The following is a 12,530-nucleotide window of genomic DNA, read 5'->3' on the forward strand; positions in this document are numbered from 1 at the left end:
GCTCGTTCGTCGAGGTGGAAGAGCATTTGAGATGAATGTCCTTAGCCTTCTTCAGTCAAACTGCAAAATCAAACAACATTGGCACAGTAATTGCATTCTCATATACAATTAAAAAGCATATGTGGTTGTAGGCAGACAATTTGATTGGTAACAGAATTTTAAACCATTTGTCAGCAATAAACATTAAATTGCAATATAATCAAATGCATAAACACTTGTAAAGGTAAAAAATTAAATTGTTGGAATTAGGGTTGCAGAGAAACGCACACAGCTTGGAGAAGACGAAGGAAGCTCAAGGCACACAATAGAGAGTGTGTTACTTAGTGTGCAATGGAAAGATAGATAGCCCTAGAGTGATGAGCGTATTTACAATGCACGGGGGAAAAAACCTCGTAAAGAGGGAAAAAATGCCCCGGCAGTCCTAGTGTGTTCACACACATCACTACCACATGTATACGGTAACAAATCCCCCCTGGAGTGATGCGGTGAACGAGAGCTGGCACATGAGTAAAGGGAAGTGCCATGCCCTAAGGACATGATCAATCCACAAAGGGGAGTAAGCCCAAACCTTTGCGGAAAGCTTCAAGCTTCTCACAAGACAATGCCTTTGTGAAAACATTTGCAAGGTTGTCATGTATTGGCACATAAGCCAAGCTGATCTCTCCTACTGAGATCCTCTCCCTGACATAGTGGTAATGCACCTCAATGTGCTTTGTGCGAGCATGAAAGACTGGGTTCCTCACAACTGCCAATGCGCTCTGACTGTCAGTGTAGATAGTGTTGGCAGTGTCCTGTCCAACACCAAAATCAGCCATAACGGGTCTGAGCCATACACACTCAACCGTAGCTGTGAAGACTACCCTGTACTCAGCCTCACAACTCGAAGTGGCCACAGTAGGTTGCTTCTTGCTCAACCATGATATACATGAACTGCCAAGCATGAAACAAAAACCACTTGTGGACACTCGCATGTCAAAACAACCAGCCCAATCTGAGTCCGAAAAAGCATGTAAGTCTGGCGGCAATGATCCCCCCTTGGGATAAAACAAGCCAAGATGTAAAGTGCCACTAAGGTAGCGGAAAATCCTCTTGACAGCTTGCCAATGCTTAGACCCTGGGCTATGCATAAATCTGTTGACCTGTGAGACTGCAAACTGAATATCTGGCCTTGTGTTTCATACATAAATGAGGCAACCAATAGCACTTTGGTAAAGAGTGACATCAGTAGGATCGCTAGCAGCATGTAGAATCAACTTCAAACCTGTTTCCATGGGAGTGGCAATAGGTTTGCAATCCTCAAGTCCAAACTTACATAGCACGGTCTCTATGTAACTTTTTTGACACAAGGCAATACCACCATCACACTTCTTAAACTGTATGCCCAAGTAATGATGCAATAGCTCCAAATCTTTCATCTTGAAAGTAGCATTCAAATCAGCCTTAAATTCAGCAATATGTCTCTCATTTGGTCCAGTGAGCAAATCATCAACATAAAGAACCACAATGAGAAGTACATCACCCTCACGCTTTACATACAATGTGCTTTCTATTGGATTGTTACAAAAGCCTCGTTTGACCAAATGAGTGTCAGCTTTCTCATACCAAGCACGAGGAGATTGCTTCAACCCATACAAAGCCTTCTTACATCTGCACACTTTGTCCTCTTGTCCTTTTATGACAAAACCGCGAGGTTGCGTTATATAAACATCCTCAAATATGTCACCATTCAAGAAAGCAGTAACAATGTCTGATTGATGTACATCCCAACCAAAATGAGCTTCCAATGCACATAGAAAACGTACAGTAGTCATACGACAAGTGGGAGCAAAAGTCCCGGGGGATTCACTCTATATAGAAAATAGGACGCCACCTACGAGCGGACAACTTTAATAAAACCCCTATATATGACTCATATTAGGGAAGATGAACCCCCTTTCTATGCTTATACGACAACCAAAATTTAGGTCTCACATTATCTAAATGAGTAAAACTAGTAAAAGAGTGTGTAGCATAGTGACTCGCAACGTACTAAGAAACCACTTTTGTTGATAACTAGATGTACCCTCAATGTGTCTTAGTTTGACTTTCAAATTATGTGTCCAATCAGCCTGCACTCTGACTACTCGTCCAATTGTGACCCATCCAAAGCTCGTGTAAAGCAACCCCTGACCTACTCCTTATCTATCACCAACTTAATGCAAAATTGATGTGTGAGCTGATAAAAAAATTCCCCAAAATCCATCCAAGTTATCGATGACCAATCGTTACCCCCCTCCCCCCATAGATATGATACCCCCCTCCCTTATTTTTAAGCTTGGGGATAAATTACTGGGAGCCTTTCCCTAACTTATACGCTTATGTAACTTGTAAAAAACCCCTCCTCCCCTGCACTTACGTGGTGCAGTAAGTTTTCCATGTTGAATCCCCTGGGGCAAAAGTCTCTTCATAGTCTATGCCTTTTTGTTGTGCATAACCCTTTGCAACAAGTCGAGCCTGACGGCGATCGATATCACCATTCGGCTTGCATTTCAACTTGTAAACCCACTTCGTACCAATGGCCTTTTTGCCAGGGGGCAAATCACATAAAGTCCATGTGTCATTTTCTATAAGTGCATCATATTCTGATTGCATGGCAGCCATCCAATTTTTTGAATTCTGTGCTTCATCAAAAGACAGAGGCTCCTCAACATCATGTAAGCTCGACACAGCCAAAGCATAACAATCTGATGAATAAGATGCATGGCGAGAGCCTGAACGAGTACAACTAGACAAAGGTGCATCCAATTTACTGTCACAAAAAGTGTGCACCAGCCATTTTGGCATACCTCTAGCCTACTCATTTTCAGTCCTTTCCTCATCAAGTACATCATGTACATCTGCATCAGTAATAGGCTGATCTGCAACATTTTCAGAAACCCCCATAGGTTGTACATTTTTCTCATTGGAAATTACATTCGTATTTCCACCACTGAAAAGAGGCCACAAAGTGTCATAAATGTTTGGTGAGCTTACAAAACTGTCTCTAGTACATGACAGCAACGGCTGAACAGAATCTTCCACAAACACTACATCCCGTGAAACCAGAATATGTTTTGTTTGCGGATGATACAACCTGTAACCTTTTCTTTTAGCACTATAACCAACAAAAATACATTTGACAGCCTTATCATCCAATTTTCTGCGCTGTGTTTGTGGCACCAAAGCATATGCCAAACAGCCAAAAACACGCATGTGCTCAATAGAAGGCTTTCTATCATGCCATGCTTCATATGGATTAATAGACTGCAAAGCTTTCGTAGGACACCTGTTAAGTACATAAGTGGCACACATGATGGCCTCAAGCCAAAAAGAATGTGGTAAATCTTTACTTTTGACCATACATCGTGCCATTTCCGTCAACGACCTGTTTTTCCTCTCAGCAACACCATTTTGTTGAGGTGTATAAGGCACTGTACATTGGTGTTTTATCCCACGACTAGCCAAAAATGCATTAAATTCATGAGACATATACTCCCCTCCTCGATCGGAACGGAAGATGCCCATAGTACATTTCGAGACATTTTCAGTCATAGCCAGAAATTGTTTGAAGCACATAAAAACTTCGGACTTCGCTTTAAGCGGAAATACCCATGCATGCCTGGAGTAATCATCAATGAAAGTCACGAAGTAAAGGTAATTGCCCAAGGGCCGAGTTTGCATGGGCCCACAAACATCACTATGCACAAGCTGCAACCTGCATGTGGCCCGAACTAAACCATCCTTTAGAAACTTAGATCGCTGCATCTTACCCAAAATAGAGCCTTCACAAACATGTTTGACAGGTGCTTCAAGAGGCGGCAAAGAAGCAACCATATCAGATTTATGCAAACGCACCAAACTGGCAAAATTTAGATGACCAAAACATGCATGCCAAAGTTTTGCATCTGAAATAGCCCTTGAATCTACAACAGCATTTGCAAAATTTTGTCCACACTTGTCATACAAAGTGATCTTATACAGCCCACGGCACAAAAGGCCAGATGCAACAATTTCATCACCAAAACTGAGATCATGAACTGTACATCTGTCATCCACAAATTTGACTACAAGTCCAAGTCTAGCAACTGTGGATACAGACAAGATATTCTTCTTGATCCCAAGTACATAAAGCGCATCAACAAGTGTGAAGGAACTGCCATTAGCAGCAGTAAGCACAATCTTTCCAACTCCCTCAACTGGATAAGAGGCATTTTTGGCACAAGTGACTGAATTCCCATGAGAGACAGACTCGAGAGAGGTAAACAATTCATGATGTGAGGTAATGTGCTTTGTAGCACCACTATCGAAATACCACACATGTGAATCTGCAGCAAATTGATAAGCATGCATCATGGACAGTAGGATTGTAAGTGCACTCTGCACTAAAAGCCCATTCTACATCAACATCAGCATTACAGTCTCCTTTCACAGAAGACTCAACAATAGCTGCATTTGTAGTGGAACCAGCATTTGCAGTGGAACCACCCTCTTTCTTCTTAGCCTCTTTGGCCTTCAACTTAGGACACGACTTGATCATCTTTGGCAATGCATCTTCTTTTTGCTCTTATCACCAGAATTGCCATACGAAGTGCTGCCAGCAGAAGCATTGGGAACAGAAGTTTTGCCACTCGCACAGCAGAACCATAAGAAGTGGCTGCATTGCTGTTACCACCCTTTCTTTGAGAGGCAATAAAAGCCTGTTCAACTGCACACTGTCTAGTCCTGTTTTTTTCGAAAAGTGACTCTTGCAACACCAATGTGCATAATGCAACAAACTTGACAACTTCTGGATTTCCTTGGGTCATAAGTCTCCAAGTACTAGCAAGAGTTTGGTAAGAATCTGGTAAGGCATCAAGAACAGTCTGCACAAGTGAACTGTCTGAAATGACTTCACCTGCAGAAATAAGCTGCTCGTTGATATCCTTGACACTAGCAAGGAAAGTGTCCATATCATCTTCCTCCTGCATAATCTTCGACTCCGGCTCTTTACGCAGCAAAGCAATTTTAGCCACATTGCAACTTGCATAAAGACCATCCAAAATATCCCAAGCCTGTTTTGCAGATTTTGCTGAACGGATGTGAGGAACAATGGTGCGCTTCACAGACAACGCAATCAATGCATGAGCTTGCGCATCCTTAACATCCCAACGAGCTTGTTCTGCCGTAGGCAAAACAACTCTAACAGCAGCAATCCTTGCAGCAAGACCTGCAACATCCTCAACATCGCCTACATCCTCAGAACCAGAACGTACATCAATGCCCTGCACAATATTCCAGATGCCCTTTGACACAAGAAAGTGTTGCATCATATAAGCCCACATAGGGTAATTTTCCCCATCCAACCTGTCCTCAGCAGCGGCAAACATCTTGAACACATCTATGTTGTTGTTGTCAGCCATGGTAAATGCTGCACCTGATGTGAAAACTGCCCAAAAATAGGAGAAACGGAGCGGAAACAATACCTGCTATATAGCACAAACCATAGTAGACTATAAGGCACCTGTTATGAAGAAAATGGCACTGACAAAAATTCTTCACAAAATGACAAAATTGCCTGTGCAGACCTGCTTGTAGTGGAAACGGAGGCCAAAATGAGCCCGAATCAAAAATCTGAGCAGACCAGGCTCTACGAGTTCCCCCGAAATATTTTTTGACCTACGAACGCTCGCCAAACCTCACTGTAATTGGAAAAAGTGAGCAGGCGTGTGCTGGAGCAACTGGCAACTAAGCCCGAGAGGACGCAACCTGCTGGGATACCAATTGTTGGAATTAGGGTTGCAGAGAAACGCACACAACTTGGAGAAGACGAAGGAAGCTCAAGGCACACAATAAAGAGTGTGCTACTTAGTGTGCGATGGAAAGATAGATAGCCCTAGAGTGATGGGCGTATTTACAATGCACGGGGCAAAAAAACCTCCTAAAGAGGGAAAGAATACCCTGGCGGTCCTAGTGTGTTCACACACATCACTACCACATGTATATGATAACTTAAACAAGTCTGGGGTCGTTAATTTAATGGTCGAAAGGCACTAAAGATCGACTATTAATACCATGGGCAAGCTTCTCAATTTTCTTTGGTCAATTAAGTTGTTTAATCGCGAGAGCCAAGTATTTCATCTCCTAGGGCTGACTAGAGGCTATACCTAGAAGACCTTGTAGTTAAGCTACGATAAAAGGAATTGCTCACTAAATCATCGCCTGACTTATTTTCTTTTCTTTGACCCCCCAAAGTCTTTTCACATTGTTTCAATTTTGATGTGTGTGCTTATTTTGTATGCCTTGGGTTTTTTTTTTTTCAAGGAAAAGCGCCCACACTGGGAACCTCTAGGGCTCTAGTACCATAGGCAATACATGTGAGTGGAGTACCAAATCAAGGTGAGATTTCTCTTCCAGCTTAAGATTTTACATTGCGGCACTTTGATTATTTTGTTTGTTCGTTTTCAGCATTTTAATTTTGTAACTCTGGGCGGGTCATATAACACTGTCACCCTCCCCAGGCTCATCACACTAGTCAACTCCCTTTATAATACTTGCTAAAGGTCAATAGGGACTAAGCCCAATAGAAAGCCCTGGTACATTGCACACAATGCTGCCTAAATCGGATTAAGAAACTAAGTAACCATGGATTATTAGGAATGCATTCCCCATGGTATTAAGAGAAGATCTCTAACGCCTAACTTGGTCAAACTAGCTTAGTCGGACTGCTTGATTTTTAAACCTAGACAAGTGATTATGACAAAAAATTACATTGAATTTAATGCTTGATACTAAGAAAATGCACTGAATATTATGCTACCAATCACAATTAAAGCAGACAAACATAGATGCAAAAAAGATAAGGGACAATGCTAATGGACAAAAAACACTTGTTTATGTTGATGGTCGTGCTTGATTTGAGGTGTGAACGAGAGAAAGATTCCATGAAGGTCCAAATCCTAACAACAACATCAACACGTTCTTGTACACACTAGGAAACACAAAGAATACCGTTAGGAGGCAAACAGTGGGAAAAGGTACCAACACTTATGAACACAACAAAAAAAACATAAGGAACCCTAACCTAATTATTTGCACTGCCCCTAGAGAGTCAAGAATATGATATTTTAGAGATTCGGGGGAAACCCTAAGGCTAAACCCCTATCCTCATCATCAAGAAAAACAAAGTCATCATCCGTGACACCATATGTGCCATTCGTATAATCATGTAAATCTTCTTCATCATCAGAGGCACCAATGTTTACTAAGAAGGTCACTAGACGCCTATAGTCATCTTGGTCAAAAGGATAGGCTTGTGCAATGGGAGATACACTCTCTACTAAGTATGGATCAATCGTGGTCAAGAGATGTATCAGCCATTCTAACTCCTCAAAATTCCTCTCACATGCTAGCGTACCTACCAAATCCATTAACAGGCAAGCATCGGAAATACCATGTGAAACATTTGTGAAAAGTAACGAGGGTACCTCTCACCCAAGGCAGGAGTGGATGACTCTAGCGTACTAGCCATATCTGTACACGCAAATAGATGATGGTTAGAGTGTAAATATTACAAGGGTCGTGTTCTTGTGCATAATTTTTTTTTATGATTTTGTCTTATGGCTCTTGCTCTTTTACTTTTTTATCTTTTTTTTGTGAGTATAAGGCTATATACATTCCCTAAGATTGGAGATTGAGAGGTCAGGGAGGAAGGTTGAGAGGGAAGCAAGTGAATGATGGATGTCAACAAACAGTCCCCCCTTCCTTGGGTAGATCATAACTTTTGGAATGATGTCGTCACCCTTTGAAACCAGTTGTTCCAAGTTGTTATAAGTGAAGGCTTTAAGCAATAGATTCACCATATGTGTTTCATCTAGTTGCAAGGGTGGTAAGGTACTCTCCCATGATTTTATTTGCAACATTGTTGTATGTGGTGAACTTACAACGGGAGGTGAAAACTCTTTCTTGCTTGTATGGATATGTACAATGGTAGATGGAGGTTGTGTTGGAGCTTCTATTTCTGTATAGGAACTACATGAAGAGTAAGAGGCTTCATTTGATTTCCCTGTTCCTTAGCTAGGTGGAACAAATCGTTCTTTCTTTGGTACCCAAACTAGCTCTGGAGCAGGTGTGTAGCATTCCGTGATTTTTTTCTTTTAGCAATCTTCAATTTGTTTTGGAGCCAGAGGATTGAGCTCACATGGGCCCGTTGACAAGTAAGAGGACAATTTACGTTTTGGCACCCAGATTCGATCATTTCCTTCATAGTAGCCTTGGGCTTCCAATAGTTTTTTACGAATCCAATGCAACGTTTCTTTACATTTCTTGGGGCGAATGGACTTCTTTTACCGGGCTCCTGTCTTTTAGCACTGGCTATGGTTGCTAAAGAAGCTTTAGGGATCCACTTGTATGTTTTCTTTGTTATATTGGGATGGGTCTTGTGTGTCTCAAGCTTTATTTCAACTACATCAGTTGAAGCTCTAGAGAGTTGGGCTATGGGGACATATGGTTCGACCTCATGCAATGTTTTGGGTTTTATTTCCTTAAGAGACAATATCTCAGGTACTATAGCTTGAGTGGCAGGGCTAAGAGTTGGTTTCTGTGTTGTGACACCCCCTGTCCCCCAATCAATAGTGTATTTGGTGGCTATCACCCATGTGCGTCCTAGGTTTATATTACCCTCTATAGTTCCAACAGGCATGACCAAAAAGTCTTGAGCTACAACCCTATTGTCAGTCAAACCATTTCTTCCTTCTATCTTTCTCCACAAGTGCATTTTGCACAGCTAAATGCCTCTCTTCATCTAGCCTTTCAAGGATATATAATCGCTCAACTAAGGGGTTACCATCCCAACCTTCTTGAGAAGCTACTCGAAGACTAGGAGCGACAAACTCCCATGGCATAACCGCTTCTTGGCCATACACCATCTTAAATGGTGTGCAGTTAATGGCAAATTTGTATGCGGTACGATAAGCCCATAGAGCTGATGTAAGCTTCAAATCCCAATCTGTACGATGAGCTTCCACCGTTTTGGTCAAGATATAGATTAAGGTCTTGTTGGTGCTCGCAGCTTGGCCATTTGCTTGTGGATGATAAGGTGTGGACTTATGGTGAGCTATCATAAAGTTGATAGTAACTTCTTTTATTACTCCATTTATAAAATGAGTACCATTGTCACTCACAATCTCAAAGGGACAACCAAATCTTGTAATAATGTTCTCAAAGAGAAACTTGGCAGTTGATCTCGCATCGGCCTTACGTGTCGCCCTGGTTTCCGCCCACTTTGTCACATAGTCAATGGCAACGATAATATATCGAGATTGAGTGCTACAAGCTGCCATACTAATTGGACCTACAAAGTCCAAATCCCATTTTTCAAATGGTTGAGTCACTTTAACAGGACGTAAGGGCATCCTACCCTTTCATTGTGTGATCTTGTAACACTGGCATTCATCACATCCTTTTGCAAAAAGTGATGCATCCTTGAATAAGGTAGGCCACCAATAGCCTGATTGCAAAACCTTTCTAGCTGTTAGTTCCCCTGAGAAATGTCCTCCGGCTATACCCATGTGGGCTTATTGTAGTATGTATAAATACTCATCTTCACAAGCACAACATCTAAGAATATCATCCTTCCCTAGCCTGTGGAGAGTTCCTGCAATGAGAGAGTAAGGATCACATTCTTTGAATATTTTTCGAGCTATGTCTTTATGAAGCTCTTTGGGTGGAAAACCATTAACTAGAAAGTTCACAATCTTCTCACTCCATTCAGGTATGGTTTCGACTAGGAATAGAGAAGTATCGAGCAACTCATCATCGACTCCAATAGGGGCTTCACGGTTGGGTATGCGAGACAAATGATCCGCCATGACATGTCTTTACTAGGTCTCACAACAATGGTAAAATCAAACTGCAGGAGAATTAACAATTATCATGTAATTCTTCCCGTGGAACAAGGTTTACCTATAGATACAACAAGGCTTGATGATCAACATAGAACACAAACTTGTTGGCCAGAAGGTAGTAGCAAAATTTCTTCACTGCATAAATCATACATAAACCTTCTCACTCTGTAGTGGTGTAGTTTCTCTTGGCATCATTCAATTGACGACTTGCAAAGCTAATGGGGTAGTCCAATTTATGTTCTCTTGGTTGAGCTAGAACACACCCAATAGCAAAGTCCGATGCATCAATATGCACATGGAAAATTACATTCCAATCGGACACTCATAGAATAGGAGTGCTAGTCAAGGTCTTTTACAATGACTCATAAGCATGGTCACACTCCGCAACCCATTGGAACTCAATAAGAAGCATGTACAAAGGACGAGCTATCTCGGCAAAGTTTAAAATAAACCGTCGGTAATAACCAACATGGCCCATGAACGTTTGAACTCCTTTATAGTTTGTAGGTGGTGGCAATTCAGCAATAGCTTTAATTTTGCTCTCATCTATGGAAATCCCATTTTTGGACACTATATGCCCTAAAATGACTCCATGTTTAACCCAAAAGTGGCATTTGAAAGGGTTTAAGGAGATGTGATACAATCTATACTTAAACACTTTTCGTAAGCATGATAGATGTTCTTTCCAAGAGGAATAAACACAAAGGTCATCTAAGAAAGCTTCTCAAAACTCCCTCAAATATTCTCTAAAAGCAGTGTTTATTAATCTTTGAAAGGTAGCAGGGGCATTGGTTAAGCCAAAATCCATAACACGAAATGCGAACACTCCAAATTCGGTTATAAAGGTTGTTTTAACTTGGTCCTCCAACGCAATTGTGATTTGATTGTATCCAGAGTACCCATCTAAAAAGCTATAAGCTTCCTTCCCTGCACCTCTTTCAAGCACATGTTCTGAATATGGCAATGGTCCCTCCTATTGGCGGCATTGACCTTCTTGAGATCCACGCACACTCTAAGTTTCCCATCCTTTTTTGGCACAATCACTATTGGAGACACCCATTCTAAGTGCTCAATAGGGTATATGAATCCGCATTCCACAAGCTTTTCAATCTCTTCTTGAACGATTTTTACATATTTAGGATTCATTGGGTAGGGTCGTTGCTGAACTGGTTTAGCTATGCCATTCATGGGGATTGTGTGTTGCACAACGGAAGGTGGAACACCTTTCATATCATGATATGTCCATGCAAATATATCCCTGAATTCCTTGAGAAGTTCTTTAAGTACACACTCTTCAGTCTCTGTCAAATCTTGGGCAATGAAAACAGGTTTAGACTCTTCTCCTGGGTCTACTAACTCTATTTCCTTAATTATCGTTGGACCATCATAGACTCCATTGCTCCCATCGATAGGTTTTCTTTGAGCCTTTGTATACACAACCTTACGCTCCTCTGTGGTATAGGATTTGAAATGTTCAGGTGCAAGGTGTAAGTTTGTGGGGTCCTGTTGTTCTGTGGATTGTGATTTCACTTCCGATTCCTTTTGTTGTTGAGCTAACTCTCAATTTTGTCGTCTCCTTACGATATGGCCCAACTTTGGCTTCTCCGTAGCCTCTAGTTTTGTGATGTCTATGGGTTGTGGGCTACACCACATAACGCTTTGAAGGTATTCACCCCAGTTATCTACCAGCTTTCAATGAGCATCAGATGCCCCTATATAATTAAGCCATTCTCTAGTGAAGAGTCACTAGATGAATCGCTTCTTGTGTCTTCTGCTCCCTTGGATAGATTGTCATATGGGGTACCACTGGGCCCTGAATGGTTTGTCCCCACATTTGCACTAAGATTTAACTCAGATTCTTCATCCTCAAAGTCAATTTCAATTGATGATTCTAACCAAATCGTGTGGGCTATAGTCTTGTGAGGCGCTATTGGTTCCAATGCCAGTCAAACTTTCATCTTGTAGGTCATCAGAAGCTATATGCATTGCTTCTAGTATATTTAAGGGTACGAGTGGTGGCATTTCATCCCCCTCAGGTGTTACCCAGGTCGTCCCCCTATTTCTCCAAGTGTCTATGGTTGCTGCTAGGTGGACCCAATCCACATTGTCCGACTCAGTCATCCCAAGTAGTACATCCATATAAGGAGAATCTTCCCCAACATCAGTGTCCGCTTTACACGTGTAACAATACTGCAATGGGGCCGAGTGAATTGTGGTGTCAGATCTATGATCAATTATAAACCTGTTTCCTAGAGGATGTGCTCAACCAGCCAGAAGATCCACTAGAATGACAGAATCTTGGAACTACAAGTAGACATGGTTTTTAGACCAGTCATGCACCATTTTTGCTTCCCTCATGAAAGGACGTCCTAAGATCATCTTCGCAGCCAGGCGGTCAAACCATGGTGCCCCTAGGATTACATCCTCATGCTTGAGAGGAGAGATAAAGAAGTCCTCTTTGTCCACATAGCCTTGGACATGAAGCCTCAATTTCCCGATTAAGGGATTGACTGAAGCTTCTTGCCCCTTGAATGCACTATCTACGGGTAGGACATCTCCCATCTCGTAGGATTGTATTCCTAGCTTGGTGGCCAACTCTATAGATATAAAATTGTGAGTAGAACAAGGGTC

The sequence above is a fragment of the Adiantum capillus-veneris genome, chromosome 26 (genome assembly GCF_014529385.1).
Source record: "Adiantum capillus-veneris isolate H3 chromosome 26, ASM1452938v2, whole genome shotgun sequence".
In the NCBI taxonomy this organism is placed as follows: Eukaryota; Viridiplantae; Streptophyta; class Polypodiopsida; order Polypodiales; family Pteridaceae; genus Adiantum; species Adiantum capillus-veneris.